Genomic DNA, 18,927 nt, shown 5'->3' with positions numbered 1-18,927 from the left:
AACAGGATCTCCCAGAACTCTGCTTTCGCACTTGATTTGTGAAGAGATTTACACTAAAGCAGCCCTGGCTGCTCTCTCAAAGTTGTGGGAATGCCAGTAACTCACACAGGACACCTGGTGAGGGTGGCTCTGAGGTAGATCTGGGCAGGGCCACCGTAAGAGTTCCCAGTCCTTGCAGGGTTTCAGGAAGGTCCAAGAATGGCAGTCAAGGGAAGGGAAGGCCAGGCTGTGGTCACTGCTCACCTGGCAGGAGACCCCAGAATGCTCCTCAGCTGTTCTGCCCTCCTTCTCATGCATGCTTAGTCAGTGTCTGTGAGCAGATCCCTCTCTCCTTCCTGGGTTACCTGCCGGGACCACAAACAGATGAGGGTACTGTGACACAGACAAGCTTTGATATCTACCTCACAGGGCAGAGCCACCCCTGGGAAGGCTGCACTGAAGGTTTCCTATATCAAGGCAAGTCTAGCTGGCAAATGGGATGTGAGCTGTTTGCCACGACCCACCTTAGCTCCCTTCCCTGGCCAACTGGGGCAACCACATAGGGCTATTGGGAGGACTGGGTGTGTAACACCCCTACACAGTGCTCAGTACCCAAGCAGGGGCTCCAGGGACGTCCAGGGGCTGAAGGCCATGAGGGGATTCAGAGTACAGGCAGGCCTGAATGGCAGAGGGTGCAAAGAGGAGTGGCAGACAGGGCAAGGGTATGTGTTCTAGGCTAAGAAACAGACAGCAACCCACATGTCCTGGCTAGGCTGGGCAACTGACTCCTATGGATCCTCTAGAAAGAAAAGGGGAAGTTGCTCACATCACTAGAAGGGCCCCATGAGAAAGAGTGAAAACAGTAGGGCCTGGAGCATTAGTGGGGCTTCCTTTGGAAGTATTTATGCACCTACATTCATACACACATATATGTGTGTACCACATATACACATGAGAAAGGAGGACGGACAACAGTTAACAGTGGCTACCTCTAGAGGAGACTGGGTGTGAGGCCATAACTTTATATGCCTCTTTAAAAATTATTTTATGATATACATATATTAAATTTATAAATTAAAAAAATAAAATGGGGTCAGTGCAGTGGCTCATGCCTGTCATCCAGCATTTCGGGAGGCAGAGGCCAGTGGATTGCTTGAGATCAGGAGTTTGAGACCAGACAGGGCAACATGGTGAGACCCTGGCTCTATTAAAAATACTAAAAATTAGCCGGCGTTTTGGTGCACACCTGTGGTTCCAGCCACTCAGGAGGCTGAAGTGGGAGGACCGCTTGAGCCTAGGTTGAGGGTGGCAGGGGGGAGTGGGTAGAGGTTGCAGTGAGCCAAGATTGTGCCACTGCACTCCAGCCTGGGTGACAGAGTGAGACCCTGTCTCCAAAAGTGGATAAATCAATAATACAATGGGAAGACAGATAATAATTAGTATATTTCTTTCTATCTCTGGGCAACAGAAATAAATAAATTAATCAAAGAAAACCCACTTTTGGAAAGTCAGGCAGAGCCCAAGGGTGGATAGTGAGACAAGCCTGCTGGGGTTGGGGCTGGGGCTACACAGAGCCTGACAAAAGCAAAGCCAAGATCCAAGCCAGCCCGGGAGGCACAGCCAAGGTACCAGGAACCCCAGCCCCCCAACACACACTGCAGGCTGGCATGGTGGACACAGTGCACAGAGGCATTCTCTGGGCCTGCCTGAGACTGTTTTAAATTGTGAACTGGGCTGGGTGCGATGGCTCACACCTGTAATCCCAGCACTTTGAGAGGCTGAGGCAGGTAGATTATGAGGTCAGGTGTTCAAGACCAGCCTGGCCAAGATGGTGAAACGCCATCGCTACTAAAAATACAAAAATTAGACAGGCGTGGTGGTGGGCACCTGTCATCACAGATACTTGGGAGGCTGAGGCAGGAGAATCACTTGAACCTGGAAGGAGAGGGTTGCAGTGAGCCGAGATTGCGCCACTGCACTCTAGCCTGGCAACAGAGCAAGACTCCATCTCAAAAGAAAAAAAAAAATGTGACCTGCGTGCCAACAGTAAAAAATTGGATTCAGGCTTTCCTTGCATCACTGTTTGCCCCAGTCAAAAGCAGCTGAGATCTGGCAGCACCACCTGGTCACTTCTGCCTTCTTCTGGCCCCAGGCTGGCTCCTGTGCCTGTGAATTTGAGACCTGGAGTCCCAAGACACAGGGACAAACACCTCCTCCACTATTCAAATGGCATGAGCTTGCGAAGGACAAACCCTAAGAACCAGGAGCTGGTGGCGGTGGGCAAGGGCAGACCAGGCTCAGCTGCTTAATATGCCCCCTTGCCCCTCCATGGCCTGGGGTGAGGAGGGGTTGGGAAGTGCAGGGTGTCCGCAGAATGTAGCATCTCTGACCTTGTTAGACTAACAGTTCACTTGAGCTCCATCCACAAAAGGTTTGGCAGCCTCTGCGAGGTCTCCAGACTGCCAGTCCTCAGAAGGAGCCTAGGTCAATGCTAAGGAGAGAGGGAAGCATTAGTATCCTCAGCCGTACTCTAAGCACAAAGGGGCCAGGCCCCTAGACCAACCAACCAATCAGGCCAGTCAACATGTGGCCAGTGTCCCTAAGTGTTCACTGCACCATCTCGCATAATGTCCCAGGACATTGGCCTAGGATTGTGGCTGGACAGGACATAGGCCTGCCCTCCAGACCACACAGAATGCCCTGTCCCTAGTTGACATGCAATCCCCTCTGGTATAAACACACACACACAAACACAATCCAAGAGTACACCCAAAATCCCTGATAAACAAGTCATTGAAACAAAGGAAATGATCGTGAGATGAGAAGCTTCCTTCAGCTGTAGCCAAGTGTACAGTAAAGGGTTAATTCAGCAGGCCTAGGTTGTCCAACCCCTGCACATTCGAAACAAAGGTCTGGCCCTTGACCTGCTCCTGGGAGGTAACCTCAAAGCCCTTAGAATATCTGCCTGTTAAGAGTGTCTTTTTCACACCAGATAGTTTATGCTAACAGTGTGATTTCTGGTGCGGGCCTTGGACCAGTGCTGCATCATCTGATCTCTGGGGGGTGCTAGAGACTTAGTAACTACATTCAGTCATGTAGATGCTGCACGCCTGTGTGACTGACTTAGTAACTACATTCAGTCATGCGGATGCCGCACGCCTATGTGACTGACAGACTTAGTAACTGCATTCAGTCACGCGGATGCCGCACGCCTATGTGACTGAGAGACTTAGTAACTGCATTCAGTCATGCGGATGCCGCACGCCTATGTGACTGACAGACTTAGTAACTGCATTCAGTCATGCGGATGCCGCACGCCTATGTGACTGAGAGACTTAGTAACCGAATTCAGTCATGCGGATGCCGCACGCCTGTGTGACTGAGAGACTTTGTAACTGCATTCAGTCATGCAAATGCCGCACGCCTGTGTGACTGAGAAACTTAGTAACTGCATTCAGTCACGCGGATGCCACACACCGCTGTGACTGAGTGACTTAGTAACTGCATTCAGTCATGCGGATGCCGCATGCCTATGTGACTGAGCGACTTAGTAACTGCATTCAGTCATGCAGATGCCGCACCCCTATGTGACTGAGAGACTTAGTAACTGCATTCAGTCGTGCGGATGCTCCACGTCTGTGTGACTGAGAGACTTAGTAACCGAATTCAGTCATGCAGATGCTGCACGCCTGTGTGACTGAGAGACTTAGTAACCGCATTCAGTCGTGCGGATGCTCCACACCTGTGTGACTGAGAGACTTAGTAACTGCATTCAGTCGTGCAGATGCTCCACACCTACGTGACTGAGAGACTTAGTAACTGCATTCAGTCGTGCGGATGCTCCACGCCTACGTGACTGAGAGACTTAGTAACTGCATTCAGTCGTGCGGATGCTCCACGCCTGTGTGACTGAGAGACTTAGTAACTGCATTCAGTCATGCGGATGCTCCACACCTACGTGACTGAGAGACTTAGTAACTGCATTCAGTCATGCGGATGCCGCACGCCTATGTGACTTACTTAGTAACTGCATTCAGTCATGCGGATGCCGCACGCCTATGTGACTGAGAGACTTAGTAACTGCATTCAGTCGTGCGGATGCTCCACGCCTACGTGACTGAGAGACTTAGTAACTGCATTCAGTCCTGCGGATGCTCCACGCCTGTGTGACTGAGAGACTTAGTAACTGCATTCAGTCGTGCGGATGCTCCATGCCTATGTGACTTACTTAGTAACTGCATTCAGTCATGCGGATGCTCCATGCCTATGTGACTGACCCCAGTGAAAACCCAGGACACCATGGCTCAGGTGAACCTCCCTGGTTGACAGTAACCCCTGTGTGTTGTCACACATCATTGCTGGGAGAATTAAGTGCTATCCACACAACTCCACTGCAAGAGGAGAACTGGAAGCGCACGCCTGGTTGCTCCTGGATTCTGCCTTATGCACCTTTTTCCACTGCTAATTTTTATGTTTCCTTTCACTGTAATAAACTATAACCAGGAGTATAACAGTTTTGCTGAGTTCTCTGATTCCTATTAGCAAATCATCAAACCTGAAGGTGGTCTTTGGGACCCCCAAATCCACTGGGATGGTGACAACCAAGAAGAGCTCAGTAGCCCTCGCTCCTGGACTCCCTGACAGCAACACAAGAGCCCACCCCCACTCAGGGCCAGCCCCTCTCCTTCTCTCATGCGGGGGCATCAGGGGCACCAGCAATAATGGGCAGAGCTGAAACAAGGTAAGGACACAGGGTGGAGGTGGGCAGATCACCTGAGGTCAGGAGTTCGAGACAAGCCTGGCCAAAATAGTGAGACCCCATCTCTACTAAAAATACAAAAAATTAGCTGGGCATGGTGGCACACGCCTGTAGTCTCAGTTACTCAGGAGGCTAGGGCAATAGAATTGCTTGAACTGGGAGGCAGAGGCTGCAGTGAGCCGAGATTATGCCACTGCATTCCAGTCTGGGTGACAGAGCAAGACTCCATCTCAAAAAAAAAAAAAAAAAGAGAAAGAAAAAGAAAAAAGGACACAGAGCAAAGGCAGGAGTCTTCATGTAAATGTTAACCAGAGCGTACTTGAAAACATATGGTTTCAAGACTGAGTGGACCTAATCATTCACAACCCATGGGGATTGCTGTAGACTGCTGTTCCAATACCCATGTGGTCATGATGCAAAATCCCTATTTATTTATTTCTCTATTATTATTATTATTATTATTATTATTATTGAGAGGCAGTTTCGCTCTTCCACCTGCCCAGGCTGGAGTGCAGTGGCATGATATCAGCTCATCACAACCTCTGCCCCCCAGGTTTAAGTGCTTCTCCCGCCTGAGCCTCTCAAGTAGCTGGAATTATAGATGCCCGCCACCATGCCTGGCTAATTTTTTTTTTTTTAGATGAAGTCTCGCTCTTGTCCCCTAGGCTGGAGTGCAATGGGGCAATCTCAGCTCACTGCAACCTCCACCTCCTGGGTTCAAGTGATTCTCCTGCCTCAGCCTCCCGAGTAGCTGGGATTACAGGTGTGCGCCACCACGCCTCTAATTTTTGTATCTGAAGTAGAGACGGGGTTTCACCATGTTGACCAGGCTGGTCTCAAACTCCTGACCTCAGGTGATCCACCCGCCTCAGCCTCCCAAAGTGCTGGGATTACAGGCGCAGGCCACCTGTCTCTACTAAAAACACAAAATTAGCCAGGTGTGGTGGAGCATGCCTGTAATCCCAGCTACTTGGGAGGCTAAGGCAGGAGAATCCCTTGAACACGGGAGGCAGAGGTTGTGGGGAGGCAAGATCACACCATTGCATTCCAGCCTGGGCAACAAGAGCAAAACTCTGTCAGAAAGAGAAAGAGAGAAAGAGAGAGAGAGAGAGAGAGAGAGAGAAAATAGAGCCCAGCACTACAGCAAAAAAAAAAAAAAAACACCACACAGGGACCATAGATATGTGCCCCTCATATTCATGTGTAGGGAAAAACCAGTCCTGCAAAATTAAGGCTTTCAATCCCCTCAGCAGTAGCTGAAGCCAGTTTGCAGCTTTTCCAGTATGTGTAGAATCAGCTTCATGAAGGCTCCGTGGAGACCCCAGCATCAGCCGGCAGCAACACCTCCCCAGGGATCTGGACCCCAGCGCCCCCATCACCACATTCCCCTCCTTTGAGCTTCTCTCAAAGACTAAACCCAACCTCTTCCCTTTGTTCACAAAGCTCTAGGAATGGATGCTGTTCCCTGCAGTTCCTACCAACATGACATCTTAGGGTTCTTTTTGTGCTTTTTTACTCCTTCAATATCTCAGAAACATTTTTAACCTTAACTTCCCTCTGTTAAAACAAGTGGTGTCTTCGCAGTTCCTCAGAAGGTCAAATAGTGTTACCATATGACCCAGCAATTCCACTTCTGGGTATACAACCAAGAGAAATGAAAACAAACATCCACACAAAAACGTCTACATGAACATCCATAGCAGCATTATTCATAATAGCCAAAAAGCAAAAGCAAGCCAAATGCTGATCAAAGACTACATGAATAAATAAAATGGGTCATATCCATACAATGGAATATTATTTGTTCATAAAAATGAAGTTCTGGCTGGGCGCGGTGGCTCACGCTTGTAATCCCAGCAATTTGGGAGGCTGAGGCGGGTGGAGCACCTGAGGTCGAGAGTTCAAGACTAGCCTAACCAACATGGAGAAATCCCATCTCTACTAAAAATACAAAATTAGCCGGGCGTGGTGGCCCATGCCTGTAATCACAGCTATTTGGGAGGCTGAGGGAGAAGAATCACTTGAACCGGGAGGCGGAGGCTGCGGTGTGCCAAGATCGAGCCATGGGCAACAAGAGTGAAACCCTGTCTCAGAAAAAAAAAAAATGAAGTTCTGACATGTTAAAACATGGGTGAACCTCGAAAACATTATGCTCTGAGAGAAGCCAGACATAAAAGGCCACATACAGTGTGATTCCATTTAATGAAATGTCTAGAATAAGCAAATCCATAGACACACAAAGCAGATTAGTGATTGCCGGGAGCTTAGAGGAGGGGGCTGATGGGTGACTACTAATGGGCATGAGGTTTCTTTTGGTTGTAATTAAATTCTGGTATTAAATGGTGGTGATGGTTGTACAACCTTGTGAATATACTAAAAATCCCTGAATTGTATACTTTTTTGGTATGTCAACTATAACTTGGTAAAGGTGTACTTTTTAAATAAGTGACATAGTTTCTACCTCCTGACAGAGAATCAAGTAGGCAGAAGACACTGCACAGTCATGCATGAGTAATCGAGGGAACAGAGGAACAAATGCGAATGGCGGCTGTAACCAGCCTTCTCTCCTATCTTGTAGTTGTCACCCCCTCGCAAGCACAAATGCGTACACACATGTGTGGAACCCAAGCTTACAGTGAGGATGTTAGGCACTGGAAACTACAAAGCTGCTCCCTGCCAGGCCAGGCTCCTTGCTCACCTCCTCCTCCCCCCACCTCCTACAGGGAAAGGATACCTACACTGTGACTGATGGTCTCGTGGTCCATTTCTCCAACCAGACTAGGCTCCATGAATGCAAGTGTCTTTCCCTGATGGACCAATAGGGCCTGGCATATGGCAGGCACTTGGTGACCTTGCGGGGAAGGAAAGAAGGATGGGAAAGGAAGCCTGGTCTACCCTGAGAGAGGGGGTCACATCAACCTCAAGCTCATGCCTCTGGGGGGCTCAGAGGCTGCAGAAGTCTCCAAATGTGTCACAGCTTCTAGGTCCTCCTCCCCAAGACAGGGATATTGAGGGCCCAGGCAGACTGAGGGAGGCACTCAGGGCCCAGGGTCATGAGCTGTGACCCCTCATAGATTCCCTTACCCCTCGGGCCAACCCCTGGACCCCTGTGGCTCACCAGTCTTCAACATCTGGGTGAAGTCCTCCACCAGCGCCATAGCCTCCTCACTGCTCTCAGGGCACGGGGACTCCACCCAGACCCAGATGGCAGGTGGCAGGACACCCAGGAACTGCTCCAGTACCAGCAGCCCCTCCTTGGAGAGCACCTCAGGACACAGCCACTGGTGGCACAGCTCATGCAGCTGGGCCAGGGCCTCTCAAGGGCTCACTGCTCCTCATAGCAGAAGCTATGGAAGTGCTGCCAGGGGTCCCTGCTAAGCCCAGGTGGCAGGGTCGGGGACTAAGGATTGAAGAGGGGTCCAGGATTCAGTGGGGGAGCCTCATCCTCCTCCATCTTGATAATCATGACCTCTTCCTGTTCTAGGGATGCTGGGTTAGCCACCATGGCAGGGCAGGAAGCCAGCCTCCCTGGCCTTCGCTCAGGCCACACACACCATCTGCCTGAGACTCATACCCATCCAGTCAGGGCCATGGACCACTCACAACCCTCCACCCACCGACACCCTGCAAGGCCACCTGTTGTGGGGGAAACTCTCCCTACAAAGGCTTCCCTGGCTCTTCCACATCCTAACCAGCTGGCAAACCGGGCAGGGAGCACCTACAGCCTGAACTTCCCCATCTTTGCCCTCAAGAGGATGACTGGCACTGGGAATCTGGACAAGAGGAAGAAGAGCACCCATGTTCAGGCCAGACTGGGTTAAATGGCACGAAGGGCTGTCACCAGTCCCAGGCAAGGAAGGCTGCCCCTAGGGACAGGAGAACAGCAGAAGACCAGTGCCCAGGGAGCATTTGAGCAAGTGAAGGACGCAGTCTGAGGGACACAAGGAAGAGGGATGTGGGGGACAGACTGGAGGGCAAGACAGTGGCTGGAGCAGCTTCAGTACAGCCAGTACTGGGATCCAACAGGTGGCTCCTCCACTGGAAGGCCTTCCTTTCCCCATGGCAGACACCTACAGAGCCTGAGAAGCTCACTTCCAGTAGCCACGACCCAGATGGCAGCGAGAGATGTCTACACCATAATGCTGAACAAAAAAGTATGCTGGAGCTGGCTGGGCGCGGTGGCTCAAGCCTGTAATCCCAGCACTCTGGGAGGCCGAGACGGGCGGATCACGAGGTCAGGAGATCGAGACCATCCTGGCTGACACGGTGAAACCCTGTCTGTACTAAAAAATACAAAAAAACTAGCCGGGCGAGGTGGCAGACGCCTGTGGTCCCAGCTACTCGGGAGGCTGAGGCAGGAGAATGGCCGTGAACCCGGGAGGCGGAGCTTGCAGTGAACTGAGATCCGGCCACTGCACTCCAGCCTGGGCGGCAGAGCGAGACTCCGTCTCAAAAAAAAAAAAAAAAAAAAAAAAAAGTATGCTGGAGCCCTCTTCACCCACCATAATTCCACTAATGTTACAATTTCAAGACTTTTTTTTTTTTTTTTTTCAGACGGAGTCTCGCTCTGTCGCCCAGGCTGGAGTGCAGTGGCCGGATCTCAGTTCACTGCAAGCTCCGCCTCCCGGGTTCACGGCCATTCTCCTGCCTCAGCCTCCCGAGTAGCTGGGACCACAGGCGCCGCCACCTCGCCCGGCTAGTTTTTTGTATTTTTTAGTAGACACGGGGTTTCACCGTGTCAGCCAGGATGGTCTCGATCTCCTGACCTCGTGATCCGCCCGTCTCGGCCTCCCAAAGTGCTGGGATTACAGGCTTGAGCCACCGCGCCCGGCCTCAAGACATTATTTTTACCTATGTTCAGAAAAGGGTCTTAAAAAACAAATGCCAGGCTGACAATTCTGGGGAAAGGATTAGAAGAGGTTGCCCATTTTTTCCTTTATAAATTTATATATACCATCTGAATTTTCTTTGCAATAGCCATTTGTTATCACTGAAACTTGAAAAAACAAGCCAGACACAGTGGCTCATGACTTTAATACCAGCACTTCGGGGAGCTGAGGCGGGAGGACTGCTTGAGCCACAAGTTCAAAACCAGCTTGGGCAACATTGGGAGACATGTCTCTATAAATATAAAAAATCAGCTGAGGCCGGGCGCGGTGGCTCAAGCCTGTAATTCCAGCACTTTGGGAGGCCAAGGCGGGCGGATCACAAGGTCAAGAGATAGAGACCATCCTGGCTAACACGGTGAAACCCCGTCTCTACTAAAAAAAATACAAAAAACTAGCCGGACGTGGTGGTGGGCGCCTGTAGTCCCAGCTACTCGGGAGGCTGAGGCAGGAGAATGGCGTGAACCCGGGAGGCGGAGCTTGCAGTGAGCCAAGATCGCGCCACTGCACTCCAGCCTGGGGCACAGAGCAAGACTCCGTCTCAAAAAAAAAAAAAAAAAAAAAAAAAAATCAGCTGAGTGCAGTGGCACACACCTGTTGTCCCAGCTACTTGGGAGGTTGAGATTAGAGGATCACTTGAGCCCCGGATATCAAGGCTGTAGTGAGCCATGATGTCACCACTTGCATTCCAGCCTGGGCAGCAGAGCGAGACCCTGTCTCAAAAAAAAAAAGAAAGGAAAAGAAAAAAAAGAAACTTGAGGCCGGGCGCGGTGGCTCAAGCCTGTAATCCCAGCACTTTGGGAGGCCGAGGCGGGCGGATCACAAGGTCAGGAGATCGAGACCACGGTGAAACCCCGTCTCTACTAAAAATACAAAAAAAATTAGCCGGGCGCGGTGGCGGGCACCTGTAGTCCCAGCTACTCAGGAGGCTGAGGCAGGAGAATGGCGTAAACCCAGGAGGCGGAGCTTGCAGTGAGCCGAGATCGCGCCACTGCACTCCAGCCTGGGCGACAGAGCGAGACTCCGTCTCAAAAAAAAAAAAAAAAAAAAAGAAAAAAAATTTTTTTAATTGTTTCAATGTCAATCTTTTCCCTTTTCTTTATTTCTTTCTTTTTTTTTTTTCAGACAGTCTCTGGCTCTGTTCCCCAGGCCAGAGTGCAGTGGCCACATGACTCACTGCAGCCTCAAACTCCTGGGCTCAAGTGATCCTCCCGCCTCACCCTCTCAAGTAGCTAGGACTACAGGTGCGCAACACCACACCCAGCTAAGTTATTGTGTAGAGATGAGATCTCACTATGTTGCCCAGCCAGCCTCCCACACCCAGTCACCAATGACTTTTTTTTTTTTTTTTTTTTTTTGAGACGGAGTCTTGCTCTGTCACCAGGCTGGAGTGCAGTGGCATGACCTCGGCTCACTGCAACCTCCACCTCCCGAGTTCAAGCGATTCTCCTGCCTTAGCCTCCTAAGCAGCTGGGATTACAGGTGTGCTCCACCACACCCAGCTAATTTCTGTATTTTTAGTTGAGACTAGGTTTCACCATGTTGGCCAGGATGGTCTCAATCTCCTGACCTCATGATCCACCTGCCTTGACCTCCCAAACTGCTGGGATGACAGGCATGAGACACCACACCCGGCCCCCAATGACTTTTTCTTGAGATGGAGTCTCGCTCTGTCACCCAGGCTGGAGTGCAGTGGCCCAATCTCGGCTCACTGCAAGCTCCGCCTCCCGGGTCCACGCCATTCTCCTGCCTCAGCCTCCCAAGTAGCTGGGACTACAGGTGCCCGCCTCCACGCCCAGCTAATTTTTTCTATTTTTAGTAGAGACGGGGTTTCACCATGTTAGCCAGGATGGTCTCGATTTCCTGACCTTGTGATCCGCACACCTTGGCCTCCCAAAGTGCTGGGATTACAGGTACGAGCCACTGTGCCCGGCCGACTTCAATATTTTTCATCTGCCTCTTCTTACACGTTGGCCGAGGCTTATACTATGTGTGATTTATATTTCTAGAAACCAGAAACATTGGCATTATCCTCCTACTCACAACTATAGCAACAGTACTCATAGGTTACATGCTCCAAATATCATCCTGAGGCACTTCAGTAATTACAAATCTACCATCAGCCATCCCATATATTGGAACTGCCTTTGAACAATGAATCCAAGGCGGATTCTCAGTTGACAGAGCCCCCCGTTACACGATTTTTTGCCTCCCATTTCACCTTACCCTTCGTCATTATAGCTCTAGCAACTGTTCACGTCCTATTCTTTTTTTTTTTTCTTTCTTTTTTTTTGAGACGGAGTCTCACTCTGTCACCCAGGCTGGAGTGCAGTGGCACGATCTCGGCTCACTGCAAGCTCCGCCTCGCGGGTTCACGCCATTCTCCCGCCTCAGCCTCCGAGTAGCTGGGACTACAGGCGCCCGCCACCGCGCCCGGCTAGTTTTTTTGTATTTTTAGTAGAGACAGGGTTTCACCATGTTAGCCAGGATGGTCTCAATCTCCTGACCTCGTGATCCACCCGCCTCAGCCTCCCAAAGTGCTGGGATTACAGGCTTGAGCCACCGCGCCCGGCCTCACGTCCTATTCTTACATGAAACAGGATCTAACGACCCTTCAGGGGTTTCATCAGACCCCAACAAAATCACTTTCCACCCCTACCACACAACCAACGATATTCTAGGTTTAATTTTTCTCCTCCTCCTTCTAATAACTCTAGTACTATTTTCGCCTGACCTCCTGAGTGACCCAGATAATTACACTTTAGCCAACCCCCTCAATACCCCACCCCATATTAAGCCAGAGCGATACTTTTTGTTTGCATATGCAATCTTATGATCCATCCCTAACGAACTAGGAGGCGTACTGGCCCTTATATTCTCCATTCTCATTCCAGCAGTTATTCCCGTACTTAACACGTCTAAACAACAAAGCATAATATTCCAGCCATTAAGTCAATGGCTATTCTGAATCTTAGTGGCTGACCTGCTCCCACTCACATAAATTGGAGGACAGCCAGTCAAATATCCTTTTATTGCCATCGGACAGACAGCATCCACCATGTGCTTGTCTACCTTCCTCACCCTTACACCACTCGCTACCCTAACTGAAAATAAACTACTTAAATGAAAATGTCCTTGTAGTATAATTCAAGACTCTGGTCTTGTAAACCAGAAATGGAGAATCTCCTCCCCCAGGACAACTCAAAGCATTCCCCCCTCACCTACCTTCACCAAAGGGCAGGACCAAAAACACTAATTAGGGCTGAATAAGTAGCTCCTGTGTAAATCACAAACTCAATCTTGGCTGGGTACGGTGGCTCACACCTGTATTCCCAGCCCTTTGGGAGGCCGAGGTGGGTGGATGATGAGGTCAGGAGTTCAAGACCAGCCTGGCCAAGATGGTGAACCTGCCACTTATCTCTTTCTTGATCTTTCCTATCCCATTCAGCCTGCGATATTTCCTTGTTTTTATCTTAACAAGGCTATCTAATTTTATCTTATTATTTAAAGACCTTGAAGGCCGTGTCCAGCAAAGTGGGGAATGGAATTTGTGGTTCTTGGTCTAGTGTTTGCAGTTTGTGTCTAATATCTGAAGAAGCCTGGCTAATAAAATGAAAAGTCAAAATGCTTAGGCCTTTTCAGCTCTTAGGGTCCATAACAGTATATTTTCTCATGGCTTCCGCCAACCTGGAGTAATATAGAGCTGGGTTTTCATTTGCCCCCTGTGTTACTTCTCTTAGTTTGGCATAGTTGACTGGTTTTATGGCAGTCTTCTTCATGCCTTCAATTAAACAAGTAATCATATGATTACAGCATTCCCTACTAGTGTTTCCCTCTTGGTAGCTCCATCTAGGATCAACATCAGGAACTGCCGTTCTCCCCAGGCCAGACTCCTGAGGGTTCTGGGCATGAACGTCGTCTGCCCATCATTGAGCTAGAGATCCGAGGTAGGACTTTTCCTCATGAGTACAACAGATGGTAAAGATCATATAAATGTCCTGCCAAGTGCTATTAAATAAAATGGTAAGTCCTCTCCATCTTTTTATGCAACAGGAAGGGTCTTGGCTAAAGGAGACAACCTTAGCTTCTAGCTGAGACAGGTCAGACACTGGGAAAGGAACACGGACTCTGATGGTTCCTACATCCCCATTTGCCATGTCTCAGAGCAGCAGAACCTTGTCTGGAGCTCAAGTGGGATCATAAGTGACCCACAACCTAGTATGTGAATGGGGACAAGGGTCCCTGAAAAGGAGGCGGAACTGGAAAATGACATCCAAGGTTGAGATGACAAGGAGGTGAGGGACAAGGAACAGATGGAGTAGGTACAGTTGAACATGAAGGTGACATGCACGGGGGTGGCCTCTTGGCTGGGTGCAGTGGCTCATGCCTATAATCCCAGCATTTTGGGAGGCTGGTTGGGGAAAGCAGAAGAGGATAAAGGAATGGTTATCTAGAATGTCAGAAGAGTCAGTGGGGCGAGATAATTTAGCCAAGCACATTCGACAGATTTGGCAGGGATTGGGATCCAGAGAGACAGTCATGAAATCCTGGACATAAAGAACTTCGGACCATTTACAGAAGTTACGACAGAAAAGGTCGAGCTGTAAAACAGTACTGGGGGCAAGGGTCTCATTCAGAGGCCTGAATTTCTGACCCAGAAGTTTGTAAAGCAGGAAAGACACATTGCATAGGAAAATTAAGCATTTAAGCATTTCTTTTTGAGACTTTGGGGGTCAAATTTGTTCCAGTATTTTATTTTTTATCTTATTTTATCTTATTTTTTAGACGGAGTCTCGCTCTGTCGCCCAGGCTGGAGTGCAGTGACACGATCTCACCTCACTGCAACCTCCACCTCCTGGGTTCAAGCGATTCTCCTGCTTCAGCCTCCCAAGTAGCTGCGACTAAAGGCACCCGCCACCATGCCCAGCTAATTTCGTTTTGTTTTGTTTTAGTAGAAATGGGGTTTCACTGTGTTAGCCAGGATGGTCTCGATCTCCTGACCTCATGATCTGCCCACCTTAGCCTCCCAAAGTGCTGGGATTACAGGTGTGAGCCACCACACCCGGTCCTCCAATGTTTTTGAATGCAGCCCAGAGGTGAGTCTGAGGGACTAGACAGGGTCTGTCCAATTGTGTGACAGGGAAACCAAGTTGCTTGGGGCTAGTTAAGCCACATTTTCACTTGGGGCATCCTACCACGAAAAGTACTCTACTCACATCTGCTAAAGGACCCTGAGGTGCATTTTTCTAAAGGGGCGTCCTGCCTATTAGAAAAAACCTCCCAGATGGCGCCATTGCACTCCAGCCTGGGTGACAGAGTAAGACGCTGTGTCTAAATAAATAAATAAAATAGAAAAAAGAAAAAACCTCTACCGGCCGTTCGGGGCGACGGACTTTTCATCCCAGAGCCATGGCCAATTTGTCCGTAACCTTGTGGAGAAGACCCCGGCGCTGGCGAACGCTGTTGTGACTTACTCGAAGCCTCAATTGGCCACATTTTGGTACTACGCCAAGGTTGAGCTGGTTCCTCCCACCCCTGCTGAGATCCCTACAGCTGTTCAGAGCCTGAAGAAAATAGTCATTAGTGCTCAGACTGGTAGCTTCAAACAGCTCACAGTTAAGGAAGCTGTGCTGAATGGTTTGGTGGCCACTGAGGTGTTGATGTGGTTTTATGTTGGAGAGATCATAGGCAAGTGTGGCATCATTGACTATGATGTTTGAAGACCAATCTTTAACATCTGATTATATTTGATTTATTATTTGAGTGTTGTTGGACCATGTGTGATAAGAGTGCTATCTGAATAAAATAAGAAAATACAACAACAACAAAAAATAAAAAACCTCCCAGAGCTAGGATGACCCTGGGATGACCACTAGGGTGGGCAGTCCCAGGTCAGTCCAGGCACGAATTAACTGCGTGCTTGGCCCAGGGTCTGAGGGGAAGAGGTTGAGGGAAGACTCACCGTTGCGGTGCTGTTTGGGATCACCTGGATTAAAACATCTGGAGCAGGACGGCCAGCTCTTCACAGGAGAATTTAGAGTGAGAAGGTCTAAGTCACTCAAAGCATGTGTGGATTTGCCCTAGATGAGCTGTCACTGCTACCTGTACCACACATAAAGTTCTGGAACTCTTGACCAGAGAAGGATAGGAGAGAGTCTTTCTCCCTTCCAGGCAAGGCAGCCAGCTCTGTTGACCCCCTGGCGTTCAAGCAACACCATGGAGCAGCCCTGGCCAGATGCCATTAATTACCAGAGGGCTACTGGGAGCTGGTTGCTGGAAGGCTGAAAAAGGAAAGTGAATTTAGGTCCCTCTCCAGAGCAGGTAGTGGTGGTTAGGTACCTCTGAATGGGCACCTTTCAGTTTCTCTCTTTTTTTTTTTTTTTTTTTTTGAGATGGACTTTTGCTCTTGTTGCCCAGGATGGAGTACGATGGTGAGATCTCGGCTCACTACAATCTCCGCCTCCCGGGTTCAAGTGATTCTCCTGCCTCAGCCTCCTGAGTAGCTGGGATTACAGGCATGCACCACCATGCCAGGCTAATTTTGTATTTTTAGTAAAGACGGGGTTTCTTCATGTTGGTCAGGTTGGTCTCGAACTCCTGACCTCAGGTGATCTGCCTGCCTCAGCCTCCCAGGACACCTTTCAGTTTCACCAGAGTGTATCCCTGGCCAGAGACCTTCAGTTGTCTCCACACACTTACACACTGTCCACCAGGGATCTCGAGTAGGAAGGGAGAGGGGAGAGAGTCTCCTGTAGGGAGAGTCCCTATGTGGGCCACCAAAATGTCGTGGTCAATGGCTGCCTGAGGCCTTGGCATGCAGGTGGTAAAAGAATCTTCCAAGACAGTAATGAGTTTAGAAAGGCAGATGTATTAGAGAAAATGGAGAGAAAATGTTGCAAGGGAGCAACAGGCAAGACAGAAGAGGGAAGCCTGGGGCCGGGCGCAGTGGCTCATGGCTGTAATCCCAGCACTTTGGGAGACCGAGGCGGGCAGATCACGAGGTCAGGAGATTGAGACCATCCTGGCTAACACAGTGAAACCCGGTCTCTACTAAAAATCCAAAAAAATTTGCCGAGCGTGGTAGCGGGGGCCTGTAGTCCCAGCTACTCAGGAGGCTGAGGCAGGAGAAAGGCGTGAACCCAGGAGGTGGTGCTTGCAGTGAGCCAAGATTGCGCCACTGCACTCAAGCCTGGGCAACAGAGTGAGACTACGTCTCAAAAAAAAAACAAGAAGAAGAAGAGGGAAGCCAGTCTGCCAAGAAGCAAGAGGGAAGTTTTACAAGGTCATGCTGCTCAGGTTCAGTGCTTGCAGACATGATGCTTGCGTGCAAGTGAGCCATTTGCAGCTGACCCCATTTCTCAGGACATTTGCTCCTGTTTACCCATTTCTGTTCCTGCCAGTTAAGCCCATTTTTCCATGTTCTCTTAACTCCTTAGGGCTCCACAGGAATCTCTTAAAACCACAAGAGGAAGCCAAGAGAATCAAAAGATCCTGAGCCACCTCCCAGGCAGGATGAGGTGAACTACCCATCTCCACACTTCTCACTTGGAGACAGCAAATTTCAGTGTGGGAAGCTGAATAAGGTCACCTAAACATGTCCATATCATAATCCCAGGAAATGAGGAGTAAATTACCTTACATGGCAAAAGGAACTTTGTAAATTAATCTCAAGATAAGGAGATTATCCTGAGTTATTCCAGTGGCCCCGAAATATAATCACAGGGGTACTTATAAGAGGAGGCAGAGGGGTCAGGCGTGGTGGCTCACACCTGTTATCCCAGCACTTTGGGAGGCTGAGGCGGGCAGATCATGAGGTCAGGAGTTCGAGACCAGCCTGACCAACATGGTGAAACCCCATCTCTACTAAAATTACAAAAATTAGCCAGGCGTGGTGGCACATGCCTATAATCCCAGCTACTCAGGAGGCTGAGGCAGGAGAATCGCTTGAAGTCGGGAGACAGAGGTTGCAGTGAGCCAAGATCATGCCACTGCACTCCAGCCTCGGGGACAGAGCAAGACTCCATCTCGAAAAAAAAAAAGAAAAGAAAAAAAAAAGGCAGAGGAAGAGTTGACTTAGGAGAAGGCTGTGTGATCACTGAAACCCAGAACTTCCAAAAGAAACCAGCCTTGCTGATACCTTGATTTTAGCCTAGTAAAACCGAATTCAGACTCTGACCTTTAGGACTCTAAGATAATAAGTTTATGTTGCTTCATACCACTAAGTTCGTAGTAATATTACAACAGTAATAAGAAACTAACACAGGCCGGGCGTAGTGGCTCAAGCCTGTAATCCCAGCACTTTGGGAGGCCGAAACGGGTGGATCACGAGGTCAGGAGATCGAGACCATCCTGGCTAACATGGTGAAACCCCGTCTCTACTAAAAAATACAAAAAACTAGCCGGGCGAGGTGGCGGGCGCCTGTACTCCCAGTTACTCGGGAGGCTGAGGCGGGAGAATGGCGTGAACCCGGGAGGCGGAGCTTGCTGTGAGCTGAGATCCGGCCACTGCACTCCAGCCTGGGCGACAGAGCAAGACTCCGTCTCAAAAAAAAAAAAAAAGAAAGAAACTAACACAGAAGAGAGCTTCCCTAGTTGGTACCACCACCGTGGAGTACCCAAGGATAGAAGGGGATGATGGTTCTCCATACCAGATCAAGAATGATTCAGTGAACCTAAGTCAGATCCTGACCTCTGCTGGAGCCCTCCCAGGCCTTCAAGTAAAAGCCACAGTCCTCACTGGTTCCCTTGTAAGGCTCAAAGCCTCCTCCTCTACTCTGCTCACTCCTGACCACATTCTCCAGACGGAGCAAAGGGGCTTTTTTTGTTTTGATTGTTTGCTGAGATTGAGTCTCGTTCTGCCCTCCAGGCTGGAATGCAATGGCGCAGTCTTGGCTCACTGCAACTTCTGCCTCCCAGGTTCAAGCAATTCTCCTGCCTCAGCTTCCCAAGTAGGTGGGACTACTGGTGTGTGCCACCATGCCCAGCTGATTTTTGTATTTTCAGTAGAGACAGGGTTTCACCATGTTGGCCAGGCTGGTCTCAAACTCCTGACCTCAAGTGATCCACCCGCCTCAGCCTCCCAAAGTTTGGGATTACAGGCGTGAGCCACTGTGCCAGCTACAAAGGGGCTTTTGTTCCTGTGGTTCCTTTGGCCCAAAGCAGGTGCTCTTCCCTGTTATCTGCATGGCTTTTCCCCTCACCTTCTGCAGTTCTTTTCAAACACAACCTTATGAGAGAGGGCCATCCCCCGCCGTATTTATTTATTTATTGTGTGTCTGTCTCACCTTATCGCTTTTACATTTT

At 49.6% G+C, this 18,927-nt stretch overlaps 1 long non-coding RNA gene and 1 pseudogene across 3 annotated transcripts in view; one reads left to right on the top strand and one right to left on the bottom strand.

The window, feature by feature from the left end:
* Window positions 1-6: 6 nt before the first annotated feature.
* The window catches only part of LOC105488034 (uncharacterized), a 35,888-nt gene continuing 16,967 nt past the window's right edge, over window positions 7-18,927 (bottom strand). For all 3 annotated transcript variants that reach the window (XR_011618018.1, XR_011618019.1, XR_011618020.1), the window contains 2 exons: window positions 2,370-2,470; window positions 7-344 (listed from right to left, as the gene is read on the bottom strand). This is a non-coding gene — a long non-coding RNA (uncharacterized lncRNA). The remainder of the gene's footprint in view (window positions 345-2,369; window positions 2,471-18,927) is intronic.
* Window positions 8,329-15,398, top strand: LOC139360500 (ATP synthase subunit g, mitochondrial pseudogene; annotated as a pseudogene).

Source organism: Macaca nemestrina, chromosome 20 (assembly GCF_043159975.1).
Source record: "Macaca nemestrina isolate mMacNem1 chromosome 20, mMacNem.hap1, whole genome shotgun sequence".
In the NCBI taxonomy this organism is placed as follows: Eukaryota; Metazoa; Chordata; class Mammalia; order Primates; family Cercopithecidae; genus Macaca; species Macaca nemestrina.
The sequence above is the reverse complement of the archived record's forward strand: the minus strand, read 5'-3'. Positions and strand labels throughout refer to the sequence as shown.